Source organism: Aptenodytes forsteri, unplaced genomic scaffold (assembly GCF_000699145.1).
Source record: "Aptenodytes forsteri isolate BGI_AS27 unplaced genomic scaffold, ASM69914v1 Scaffold467, whole genome shotgun sequence".
In the NCBI taxonomy this organism is placed as follows: Eukaryota; Metazoa; Chordata; class Aves; order Sphenisciformes; family Spheniscidae; genus Aptenodytes; species Aptenodytes forsteri.
Window position 1 is genome coordinate 1427159 of NW_008795298.1, and position 13529 is coordinate 1440687.

Here is a 13529-nt window from a genome sequence, read left to right on the forward strand (position 1 = left end):
AACTTGATAATAAGATAAGTTGCGAGTTATTAACATTTCTGTAACTTCTGTCAATCCATCTCCCCAGAAAGCCACACAGCATGAGTGTCTCTTTAACCTAGAGGTTATTGAACCCTCGTTATTCAAACCATTTATTTGCACAGCTGAGAAAAATGAGGTTTAGATCATACGCTGGAGAGATGGTCTGCTGTAACCTGGCCCTTTAATACTCTAGGTCTATGTTTCACACCTGAGGTCTCCCTACTTAAACTTACTGCTCCATGGAGCAGGAGCATGACTGTTTTGCTGCTCGTGAAAGCTATATCCGTATCTAATTTGGCTCTGCCTTTGTAGGACTGAGCCTGGCACTTCCTGTGTTCAGTCAAGGCTCATAAGTCCTTTCTTATCTCGCACGGTATTTTGGCTTTTCGCGGGAAGGTAAGAGAAACATAAAAGATGACCATTAGAGGATGAGGGGTTGCTGGTGCAGTTCTTCACTGGCTTCCTGTAAATAGTTGTCAGAAGACAAAAGTAAATAAATACTTACGTGCCCGCACACACGCAGATGGATTTATGTGTGTGTATATGTATACATACATTAAGAAAAAAATCCTAGTTCTTTTAACTCTTTACTCTGTCCAGATTGTAAAGTTGAGGTGGTCGCAGATTGCTCTTGAAAAATCTCATCCACAGGGAGTTTCATTCTGTATTGTTAAAAATAAAGAATCCAGCTGGTATGGAGGTTGGTTGATGTGTATGGAAACAGCCTATGTTGTCTATAAGGCATCTGGCACTGACTGTAAATATTGTGATTGGCCTGGCTGTAGTGACTTGAGCTTACATATACCTTTGTTGATCAAGAAATACACCGGGTGTGTAAGACACAGCTTGCATTTGTTGATCCGCTGAGCACATTTGCCCACAGCGGTAGCAGAGTCGCTGTTAGGATGGTGGGTGGCAGCTGTTCTGCCCTAGCAGAAGAACCTTCGGCCTTTTTGGAAATGAGGAATAATTCCTTGCTGTGAAGAACGAGAACTTGTAATGACTGGATTTAAAAATAAAAGGCTGTAAGTATTGTTTTAAATGCCAAAAATGCAACCAAGGAAGTCTGGTTTCTTTTTGCACGTTTGCTTTGTTTAGTTTTCATAGAAAACCCTGACTCCTTTCCTCCTCGTCTTCCAGTAATTGCTTTGTGGTTGAATACATAGAATTTTCCATTGAACCCCAAAACCAATTCAGCTTTTACATGTTATTCAGTTAGTTAACTGCAGATTCCCTAAGAAAACTCACTTTCATGCAACATATTTGAGTCTTTCCTGCAAATATTGAGCTCCAAAATCAACAACAGTCCTCTGTCCTCTTGTACGTGTGTTTGAATGGCGTTCCAAGTGCCCTGAACTGGTATTATGCTCAGCTCCTCTTGAGAAAATAGACTGAATTTACCATGCATACCATGGCAGTATGGGCCAGATCCAGCCTAATTTACATGAGAGCCTTGGGCTGGAGTGTTACAACTTGAGGCTTACTGAAGCAGAGCAGAGTTCTGTATTTGGCTTTTAGGGTCTACTTTGAAGCCTACTGAAGAGAGTGGAAGGTTTTCTCTTAAAATCACTTGTGACAGTATGACAGTTGGCGCTCATTGCTGAATCTGTGCCTCAAAACTTAAGGCGTGGCATGGGACATAAGATACAAAACTTCATTACCTGTAAATTCAGCAAGTCTTTTCCAGTGTATGTAGCCTGGAGGCAATACAGGGAGGAAATCCAAGTTGTTCACTTCATTGCTGCAAATGATTTAACGTTATTTGGCTATGCCAAGAAGTCTGATGGTAAGAATTGCTCTTTTCAGCCCCTGCAAATGACTAATTATATCGAAATCATTTATGAACTTCTGTTTGACCTGGAGAGTATTTCCTCAGTGGGTATATTTTGCCAAAAGTGCATGTCTTAATCTCTTTTCTGACTATACACGTAATCCCCACCTTGTTGTTTTTAAAAGGCTTTATACATTCATGGACTATCAGTACATAGGGAAGCATGACTTGTTTCATGAAAAACAGGCGGTTTCTGACATGATATTAACATATTCTCTTGTTGTCTAGCCATGCCTCTTTGCTGATATATGTTGAAAAGATGTACGTGGTGTAACACAAACCATAATTGTCTAGCTAAAAGGATCCCGTTCAGATTGTTTTAACTTGAGGCAATTAAAAGATTAATGTATGATGTCTGCTTCTCCCTTTTTTTTTTTTCTTTTTTAGTCACTTTTAGGTGTTTTGCATGGCCCCTTGGTTTGACTTTTTTAGTCACTCTTAGGTGTTTTGCATGGCCCCTTGGTTTGATATGAATTGACAGTTTTTCCTTGAGTCCTTGTCTTCGGGAGCATTCACCCTGTGGGTGTAGAAGCATGTTGGCACAGGAGACAGGATAACCTCTTGCGGTACAGCTGGGAGCATGCCCGGGCCACACACGCCTACGTGCTGCTGTAAGTTGGCAAGAAATTCCTCTGTCCTTTGGTTCCTCTGAGTCAGTTGGCTGGGAACAGAACAACTGTCCTCACCGCTTTTCTGGCAGTGCTTCTCTCTCTCCCGTTTGTCTCTGGGCTTGCGAGGACACCTTTGCTGTGTGTTTTGTGTCAGAGTGGCGTGTGAGTGGAAGGTGCACTGGGTGCTTTGCATGGTCCCTGTGTTGGAAACAAATTGACAGGTGTCCCAGGAGGACTTGTCTGTGTAGGTGTTTGTAGTGTAGGTCTCTTCAGCATGCCGACACAGGAGAAAGCTTTACTTTTCTTTACGGTCCAGATCTCCCTTTTGAGAGGCAGAAATTGGCATACAACAGTGTCAAATGCAGATTGCTCCCGAGAGGGGCTCTAAGTAAGTCTAATGTTAGCAAACTGGGCTCTCCTTCTTTGTCCTGGTGCACCAGCTGTAAGACCTCGCCCATTACAGGGGCTGGTGAAGCTCACCGGATTAGTGGGCTGCCAGTCATATTGTCGGTCCTTCAGTGTTACGGCATCTAAGGTCAAGCACTAGAAGTCTTGCTTTGTCTTCAGCTTCTTTGATTCTGGTAAATTTTTCTGGAGTACTACAAAGAGAAACAAGAAGGAACAAAGCCTGTTAACAAACCGAGAGATTAAATCTTTATGTACAGGATATATTCATTTGCTTCAGACTCACTATAGATCTCTTTGCAAGATAAACTCGCGTAAAACTCACAACCTTTCTCGCGTTGTGACTTCTCTTTCCCTTCGTGCCCCTTCTCTTGCCCTTCATTTTTGCTGTGACACTGATGGGATGCTGAAAGAGGGATGGCTGCTCTCCAGAATGTCTGCAGCTGTGTAATACCGTGTGGGTAGCAGGGTGACAGAGCCATCTAGTTTTCTTGAAGAGGTTCAGTCAGTGACTGATATGCTATGAAAGGTCACGTTACTGCCCTAACAGATGTGATTGTTATTTATACATGGTGAAGGATTCCTGGGTGACCTGTTCTTGAGGAAATTACTCCCGACCTTCTAAGAAAAGATCCAGGTTTCATCCATATTCGAGGCTCTTCTTCCAGCTTCAGTTGCACGGAGCTGTGCCTTTCTCCCAGGCATGGTGTTAAGCAACAAGAGCATAAGAGGAAAAAGCAACTATCCTGCCACTGCTGCCTACCGAAGCGGAGCTCCATGGCACTGTTCCCACTTCCTCCGTACAGCAGGCAATTTGCCTTTTACTTCAGTCTTTCCAAGTACAGGATGTCAAGCTTCCACCTAAAGTGCAATTTGGTCACCTCCGTGACATGATGACCAAGCTGTACCCTGTGAGTTTTACTACTCAGATTTTCACCCTGCCCTATTCCTCCACTTACGCTTAATTCCAGGACCATATCAAAAGCAAAATACACTTCTCCTATAGAGTAGAAGAGAAACATTCTAGTAACTCCAGGAGCTATTGCTCACCTCAGAGGCCATCTCTTTTATAGCAAACATTTTTGATAGTAAAAAAGGGAGAGAAGACAGATACCTATTTTTGACTTGGAGGACTGACACCTCTATTCAGGAGTTCAAGTCCCAGTCTAGTTCAGGGGGTGGTGTTGGTGCCAGCACGGCTTCATCAAGAGAACCGAGTGTTTGCTTTTGCTCTGTAGGATGCTTTCTTTCACACCATAATGAAATGGTTTCAGTGGATATAACCTTGTTCTGCCTTAGGTGAGGATCATTTCCAGGAGAGGCTCTTCTACTTTCCGTATTCGGTGCAGTGAATGTCCTTCTGGAGATTCTGGACTGAAGTAGTTATCACCTCCTAAGAGGGAGGAAAGAAGTAATCATTGATCTTGGGCGGTTCTTGGGTATTGGGAGGGGGATCTGCAGCCCAGTATTTAGTGTGAAACCTTTAAAGGAGTGACGTTTTGTTGAGGCTGCGGCATACGTATTTGTGACCAACACAATATGCCCTTTATTGGGAAGCAAAGCCTACGTGCCAGCTAATTATGAAAGCATAAGATGAACCTACAACATCGGGAATGGAATAAGTAAGAAATTCCTCAAGTTAAAATCCCTTGACCCCGACCCAGCCTCCCCTTAACTTCCTAAGCAAAACACTCCTACTTTTATCTATGTTCCAAATCCCACCGAGGGTTGATTGCAACTGAACTGGACACAACAAAGTACAAAGGGTGACATTTACAACTTGTCCTTGTCTTTATCTGGCACCTGTAGGCGTGATGGTCTAGCCAAGTGAAACACCATCGCTGAATGTCAAAACAAGTTATCTTAATAAAACAGCATTGCTGTTATCTTAACACAACGCAAACTTAGGTTGCAGTGACATGCTTACACAGCGCTTCTGAGTAAGGCAGGGAACTTGCTACATCTGCCCACAGGTAACAAAATAAAAGGCATGAACTTTTGAGAAGGCCCCAATTGATTCCTTGCAGCTGCTTTGCAAAAGGCACTGTTCCCAAGATGTTGAGTATTGTACAGCTCACTCTGGATCTAGCAGAGTTTTAGTTTTTGGAGTACAAATTCTCCCTTGGCTCCTGGAGTCAAGTGTCTGGCGTTGCCTTGTCCAGGCTTTCTCTCCTGACAGTCACCCTTTTGTTGAGTCAGTTTTTTTGCACTGGTAGTTCTCCTAAGATGATGCCATTTGCAGCCTACCCCTCAGGTGTGACTCTGATGGTGGCCCCACAGAGCAGAGACAGCTGTCATGTCCAAATCCCCTTTTGAAGCCATGCTGCCTGATATTTCGTATCACTTTCTGAAAGGGTTCAAGTGCACATAGTGGTGCTTTTTGCCTTGCATTTGCAAGGGGAAACTTCTTCTGCTCCACCAGGCTTCTGTAAGGGTCTGTTTGAGATGCTTTCTCCAGTCAAGGACCCTGTTCCTCAGTGCAATTTTACCTCATGATCCTTTTTTCATAAACAGGCCAACACCACAATGGGTTGTTGGCTCCTATCCCATCTTCATCTTTTCCTGACAACTTTTAGGTTGTTCGTGTAATAAATAAGGTTATGGTTGAATAAACAATTTTGAAGAACAGTTGTGAAGCCCTGGTAAGGAGTCATCTCAGACTAAAGCCTATACTTGATTTTTTTTCTTTTGAAAGGAAGAAAGAAAAATAAGTTGACTTTTCCAGTTTTCACGTTTTTCTGTTTTCCACAGACTGGCACTCCCTGTGTGTGCGCTTCCTGGGTTTAAGATGGAAGCACGCACGGTATGGTTGAGTTCCCTGAACACAGAAGCCGAGTGTGACATCATTGGGTAGCTACAATACTGTATGGGGGTTGGCTAGGATGGTGCTTTGCCCGGAAAAGACCTGTGACCTTCGGGAGTAGTACATAGAGACCAGGCAGGTTACCTAGAGTATCTCAAATGGTATTAAATGCTTACTTTTAGGCAACTGAATCATATCTGTAGCTTCTGCATGTCTGTATAATCAGAAATGTTTAGGTTGCTTTAGGCTTCTAGAGGCTTAAGGGCTTGCTTGTCTGTCTTTAGAAGGAAAGGTACATAAAATTGCTCCCCCATACAAGGGAGTGTTCAAGTATGTCTACCTGGCAGAAATACACGGTAGGGAAAAAAAATAGTGACAGGAGTCTAAAATGGCCTACCTGCCAGAAATGAGTCAATAGAACTAGCCGCAATTGCTACAATTGATGATCAAACCTATATAGGTGTTCTATAAGGAAAGGAAATGGAACAGTAAGGAGGCAATGGCTTTTCTTCCTACCATGTCTGCTCTCACATCAGATGACTGCTGCTTTGCGGGAGTTGTTCATTTTTGCTTTGCAGAATTAAACAGTAAACTGGAACAACGTAGATTGGTGAAGTGTTTCGTCATTGCCCATTTAAAAAAGGCAACAATAGAATTGAAAAAGATATGAAAAGTCCATGGATTCTCGGACATTGAGTAATTCAAGTGACTTGGTTACTGCCGGGAAGAAAAGTAGAGGCTGAGCAGAAGGCGTTTCCATCATTAGCGTTGTTAACTTACATTGAGAGAAACCAAAAAGACAGTGTACAAGTCTAATGCTTACGTAAACCACCAAGAAGTCACATGCTAAAGTTGGTGAGTCACAAGTCCAAGGTGCAGATCAGGCTTAAGCGCGTTAGTGCTAGTTGCCCAGAATGCGGGCGCTCTCTGCCTCTGACCTGAAGAAACCAAGATGAGCCCTGCTGCAGAGCTTAGCTTCCAAAAGTAACTAGGTTCATGAACTGGGACTGTAACCCCACCCCCCCAAAAAAAAAGGAGAAAGGGCATAGAAAGCTAGATTTCCCTGAATGCAAGACCGTATCAGTTTCAGCTTCTAAAAACCATCCTTAATGTGTGCTGTGTTCTGAAAAGGGACGTTTATGTTCCTGATCCACCTTGCGGATGCCTTGTCAAAATGTGCGTCTCAACAGAGCGTTGATTCATTATGTGAGTCAAAGCTGTTGAAAACCGTTAGCGCTAGTGATATTAGAGGAGTACTCTCATCAAGGAAGATGACTAGAGCATAGTCTCGTAGTTAGAGTTCGTTAAAAGCCAAGAGTGTTCCTGCCCTTTATGCTATGTTTTGAAATATACTTGTCTTCTACAATTTTGCTGTGCTGTCATCTTTTTTGTAGGACTGAGGCCTTTTGTCTCATGACAAAGGTTTTACATGTGATAGTACAGTACAGACATTTTTCATATAATTATATATCTAGTTGGTCTGAGTATTTACATGTAGTAGAAGGACGTTGCTGCTGTTATGTGCGGTGCTTTAGATACCATTTCCTAGCATGGCTCTACTTCGGGCTATAAGGTTCGCAAAGTAGAAGGCGGCTACAAACATAGCAAAGAGAGAGTCAAAGGGGACCGTGAGTACAACCTTTCATACAGTTTATGTCTGCTGGTCTGGTGTCAAGAGACACAGAATATACCATTCTAGAGAGACTGCTTTTCTTAATTGTTTATAGGGAATACTTCCTCTGGAGCTAATGAGTTCACACTGAAGGGGATCACCATAATAAGGAACATGTAGCCAAAACGTATGCTAAGTCTGAAATACTGTCAAGTTCTGGATTTCCTTTCAGAGCAAGATTTAGGCTTAGAAACTGATATTTACACTTTCTGAAACTGTGGTTTGAGACCTCTCAACTGCTGCACATAGGTTTATTTTGGCTTTTTAAAATGCTGATTTCTCCTGCTGAGTTGTTCTGACGTAGCATGCAGAGATAGCAAGGTTAAAGGAATGAATGCTGTTGAAACTGGGAGGGGGGGGGGGGAATTACATAACTTGAGACCACAATCACCTCAGCTCTTCACCTGTTTTCATTATTTTTTTTGGAGCCCTCCTTTTACGTATACCATCTTTTCCTATAATTTTCGACTTTCCTGTGTGAAATGCCTGAAGTGAATCAGTCACAAGGAAATTACCTTGCATGCGTCGTGGGTGACATATGTTTTGCAGTGCAATGTAAAGATAAAGTAGTCTGTGTGTACATGAAGGTGTAGTTTATTATCTGTGGGCAAACGCATGGCAAAACTAGCTGTATCAATGGCCATTGTAGCTGGCTGAATTACTTGATCTAAATGCATTCCCTGGTATTTGCCATGTCAGCTTTTGTTGTCAAGTGGTTTGTGAAGATATGAAATACCTCTTCCCCCAAGTATGTCACAGCATCTGTTTGCTTGCAGCATTTGTCTATCATAGCAGTAAAATCGGCAATCATTTTCTTTACTTGTCCATCTGTTATCTGCGGGTTGCATTTAATGAGATGATGAAGCAATCTGGAAAGGAATTCAAATGCAGAGTTAGTGCTTGTTACTGAAGCTTGACATACTGATTTGTAACATCCAAAGTTTGTAACTGCACAGGATGTCCAGGAGGGCATACACGATGGCTGTCAGCTGTGGCTCTATTTCTGTCTCACTTTATGCCAACTTCTCCCACAACTGTCTTCTCCCTTTCTCTTCCTTCACAGTAGGAGGAGTGGTGGAACATTATTCTTGAGTACACATTGATATTTTCAGTTAAGCCCATCAATAAGACCTACGTCTGCTAGGGTACAGACTTCAGTCTAGTCAACTGAGATACTTAGATTGATAAGAAACTCTATGTGCTATTGGTTAAACAGATGTTCTCGACTGAATACCAGTTGCTAAAGTGAGTCATGTTTGGAAATGCTGGGAACTATAAGGCCTACTAGTCTCTAGAAATGTGATCTAAGATGCCAAAGATTTAAAAAACAAACAAACAAAAAAACCAAAACCCCTTGAGTTCTGCTTGGACACAATTTTTGTTTGGAAAAAGAGGAGACGGGTAGGTGTATGAATTTCCCTCAGAAAATAAAAATATTTCCAGTTTGTGGGCAGGCTCTCTGAGTCATCCTGATAATGTTTCTGACAATATACTCCATCGTTGACAAGAACTTCAAGTACAATTCTGTCACGTGACATACCTGTTGTCGTCTGAGAGACTTGCGATTTAATTATTTGGTTTTCTATTGAAGTGACCAAAACTTTAGCTATACTATGATTCTTATATACAGTAAGTTTGCCAAAATGCAGAATAAGCATTGCAGTATTATAAGGAATTACCTGATGCTATCTCCATGAGAGAAGGACCTGGATTCAAAAGCTGATTAAATCTAGCTGCTGTAGTTGATACTTCTGTAACATTCATTTCTAATTAGGAGTATGTGCTATTCCCTTCATTTACAGTAGCAGAGACAGCTTCAGCATCAGTTCTATTCTACATTAAAATCGGAAGGACTTAACTCAAAAAGCAGCATTGGAACCGTGGACACACCATTCTTACTCAGAAGACTTTCCAGAAGTATGTAAGCTGCAGATTATTCCCTATCTCTGTTCTTCACTGTATTTTCCAATTTTGGGACAACCTGTCCATATTGCTTTCTTAAACGGTGTTCGGACACTTAGTCTCTTGTGAAACCTGTCTCTCCACACTTCTTTGGAATCTCGCAATTGTACTTACGAATCCTGCTTAATTTCTTGATTCCTTTCCATATCTTTACAAGCTACAACAATGAGCATGTTATCTATTAAAATGAGCATGTTTCACAAATGAAGAGAGACAACCCCCTAAAAACTTATTTTCTTACGTAAGACTGACATTACTGGAATCTGCAGGGTTTTGATTATTTTTTTTTTATTGTTGCAGCAGGGGAAAAAAAATGCACTTAAGGTTGAAAAAATTCACCAAACAGAAGTGCTAAACAAAACCGAAATACAGTTTTCTCCATCCAAAAAAGTTGTAATACCTTTAGATTCAAGCAAATGCTGAGACTACGCTGTTTGCAGTAGTTCTCAACCGCACACTCGTAGTCGATAACCAGAACGAGTGTGGGAGCATGAAGAAAAGCAGACCTTCTTGCAACCATATGAATGTAACTGTAATGAAAAGAAAATTTAAAAGCCATTGTAATGCCACACAAAGCTTCTAAGCAGCAGTATTTTAGTAAGAAAATAAACAAGATGTGTTTTTGCATCTGCTAACGGCCCAAATTAGTCATGAAAGTCACCATAGTCCTCCTTGAGTTTTCAGACCCAAATGGTTATCAACATTCCATATTTAAAAACATATATATACACACACGTACGTAAAAATATGACGATAGCCAAAGATTTCAAGAGTTTTACAATGGAGAAATCCCCACTCCCGTACCTACCATTTTTCTCCTCCTTGTCCTTTCTTAAATTCAAGGCTTTTTGAGAATTGTTAGTTTTCCTGGGAAAATAGAGAAGAAAGGAAGGTGGAGAAATTGAGAATTAAACCTAGGAAAATACAGGTGTGTTTACTAGAATATTGAAAACTTAAAATATAGGTTTCTGAAGACAAGCATTTTTCTTTTAGTATTTCTTTGAATGAAAAATTACCTGATTTGACAGTGGTGGGTGAAAGACTCCAGTATTTGAAATGCATGTGCAGCTTTTTCTAAACACATACCAATATTTCTTCAAACTGTTCTATTCTACCTGACTAAAAAGTATTTATCCAGTACAAAATGAGCAGTTTCCTTACTAGTCCAGGAATGACACTTTGTTGTCCTAATATTCCTTAAACAGCACACTGGGCTCTAGGCTCTGGTGTGGTCGAAGGAAATACTCATTGGGAGTTCTGCAAGTTAGGAAACGCTGATTTATTTCAGGGTCAGCTTTGGCACAGCAGTCAGCTGCTGCGCCACATGCTTCGTAAAGTTTTCCTGATAGACCTTATCAATGCTGGGCTACAAGAACAAGAGTAGAGAGAGGGAAGAACATCAGAATGATGGGACTGTATAGAAGTCTTATGTACGATCCTATCTGTTCAGATTGCTGTAAAATGCGTGCGTGTGTATATGTAAATCCACAACTTGTTTAACTTTGGGGACAGATTGTGCTGGTTACTTGTCAGTCTGGGTTGACTGGAAACATCAACTTAATTAATATTAATTTCCTACCGGTGGTTTAAAACACTCTGGTGTCACCTCATTTTCACCACACCAGCGTGCAAGGTGGACAACTCTAGTCACTTGTTGAGCTATGCTTTTTGTAACAGCACTTCAGGAGATACTGATAAAATGTGATCATGGCCCTGAAAGACAAGTACGTTGTGAAACAGAGGCACACCTCAGACTTCCAGGGACTGTGACTTCTGCATTTTAAGACTTCAGCAACTATCTCTAGGGACTGGGCTGAGGGCACAGCCGGCTACGAGAGGCTAAGTCAAGTCATCGGGACTAAAATTTCCAATGGACTTCAATGCTTTTGCACATAACCGTGTGCATACTCCTAAGGAAATGTCCAGCAGTGTGAATTGTTTGTTCAAATAGTAGGGCGTGGTCCCAGAAACCTGTGTCTTTCCAGGTTCGGTCCCCTCTCCAGTGAGTTATTTATGTTTGTTTCCCTATCCAAAACTTTATGTTGACTATAAATACTTCAGATGAGGACTCCTTCTGGTGTGCTTCCTACTGCTTGAATCCAAGAAGCTTCTAGGTGCTTTATGCTCTCAATTGTTAATAATAACTGATAATAAAATATCTCTCCGCCTCAGCATGGTTGGTGACATATTTTTGAGAGTTCTTTTTGCGTTCCCGTCATTGCTAACATGTACCGGTTAGGATTAATATTATCAGAAAAGGCCCCGTGTCCTGCCCCACGCTGTGCTCCCTGTCACAGAGGGGCTATCTACCAAGGCCCTACCGTGCATGTAGTACAGGGTTGTGCTGTGAGGATGCGCAAGGTGGCACCGCTTCTGGATTGAAGCAAGCTGTAGGTATTTCTGTCTGAGCTGGGTGTTCTCTACGCTGTGGAAAAGCAGAAGCATCTGTCAAAGGGAAAAAAATATTACTGAAATGAGAAATGTTAAACTGATGGTTCACTTAGACTGCTTTAAAACTTCTGCCCTGTAAATTTCTGAACCGCTGGACAAAGTCACATTTAGATTCTGGGGAACAAAGGAAGGAACGATGAGGCTTTGCGCTGCAGTTGCTGTGGGGAGATGTTATGTGCATTTGCTCTTTTTGGAAATAAATTAAGGCACTGGGTTACAGTTTACAAACATGCCAGTTTTTCACCAACTCTTGACGGAGTTGGGAGTAGTACCACTACCTTCAGCTGGTATCGACCAAACTGGCCTTAAGTATGTTATAAAGCGTCACGCTTTGACTGCCTGGTGCGAAGACATTCAGGTTTGCTAACTCTATGTTCCCAAAGGCTTCTCCAGGACCCCTGAGCTCTCTAGTGACAGAGTATCTGGGCATTAGTCTGGAAAAGCTCAAGCCCACCCTCAAAATGTTTATAATACAGTGACAGGAAATAGTGTCAAACTAACTCATGTATCCGCAGTTTTTTTGGAAAACATTGGTGGGCTTTTCATTTTGGAGATCCCGAACACCAAAAACTATTAGATCGGCTTCTGGTTACGTTCGATACAAATCACCACCATAAGGCTTCTGTAAGAGACAACCAGTTGGAAGTTTTCCATTTGCCCCACTCAAAAGGAATGTGTTTAAAAAAGGCAGGACTTTGCACACAGCAATGTGTATCTATATGTAAATTTGAAGCCCTTTATCTAGCATTCAGTGAAAAATTTTCAATACATAGAAAGCAATTGCTAGAACTTGTAAGATAATAAGGACTCCCATATACTGAAAAATGACATTTAAAATTACGTTATTAGAGGTTTTTGTTGATTTCTGTAAACTTTTTTTTGCTTAAACACTTTTTTGGCTAAAAGTAGTGAATGTTTCATTGAAAAGAAAGGTTTTCACATTTCACTGTAATTTTTTTCTTATTTTTTTTAATCGGAAATCAGAATCTTTTAAGACTAATGGAAGTACAGATTCCTCCTGTTTGGGGGGCAGGGAAACACCAAACAAGAAAACCCAAACCAAAAAGACCAAAACTATAGTGTTTAATTAATCATAGTTAGCATATTGTATGTATTCCAGTAGGCTGAAAATAAGGGTGTTTCACTTTATGTTCATTATGAAATTATGCGAAGTTATCTCCAACCAGTTATTGACACAAGTGCAAAGCTGGTAAGGACATCATAAGAATGCAATTCAGCTAGAATGTGCTTACCTGCATCTCAAGCAAATGTTTAATGATTTTTGTGTGTAGCAAAACTGGAGAGAATAAAGGAAATAAACAGTATCTGCTTCATTATTCTGGATTATTTGCAGGTGTAGACCACGCAGAGGAGCTTGGAAACAAAGAAGATGGAAGGCAATGAAATTATTTGTATGCTGTTATCAACCAATTGTCTGTAAACAATTAACCACACAGATGTAAATTGCTGTAAATTTGCATTAAGACTTGGACAGGGCTCCCAGACTGAACCCACCCTCGCTAAAAGGGAGCGTGACAAAATGCTAGGTTTGTGATTTAGAGGGGACAGTTTTGAAAAGACCTTGTAAAATCAGATTTTTGCTTTGCCCAGCTACATAAGAAATTGAGCAAACTAAGAACTGGGTTACAAGACTTTATGTAAAATTTAACTTCGTTTAATTGCAGAATTGTGCTTTCTTCCACCCTTCTTTTTTTGGGGGGTCAGCGGTGAAGACAGTATTTGAATATTGTTTTGTATTAGCAATTAATGGCT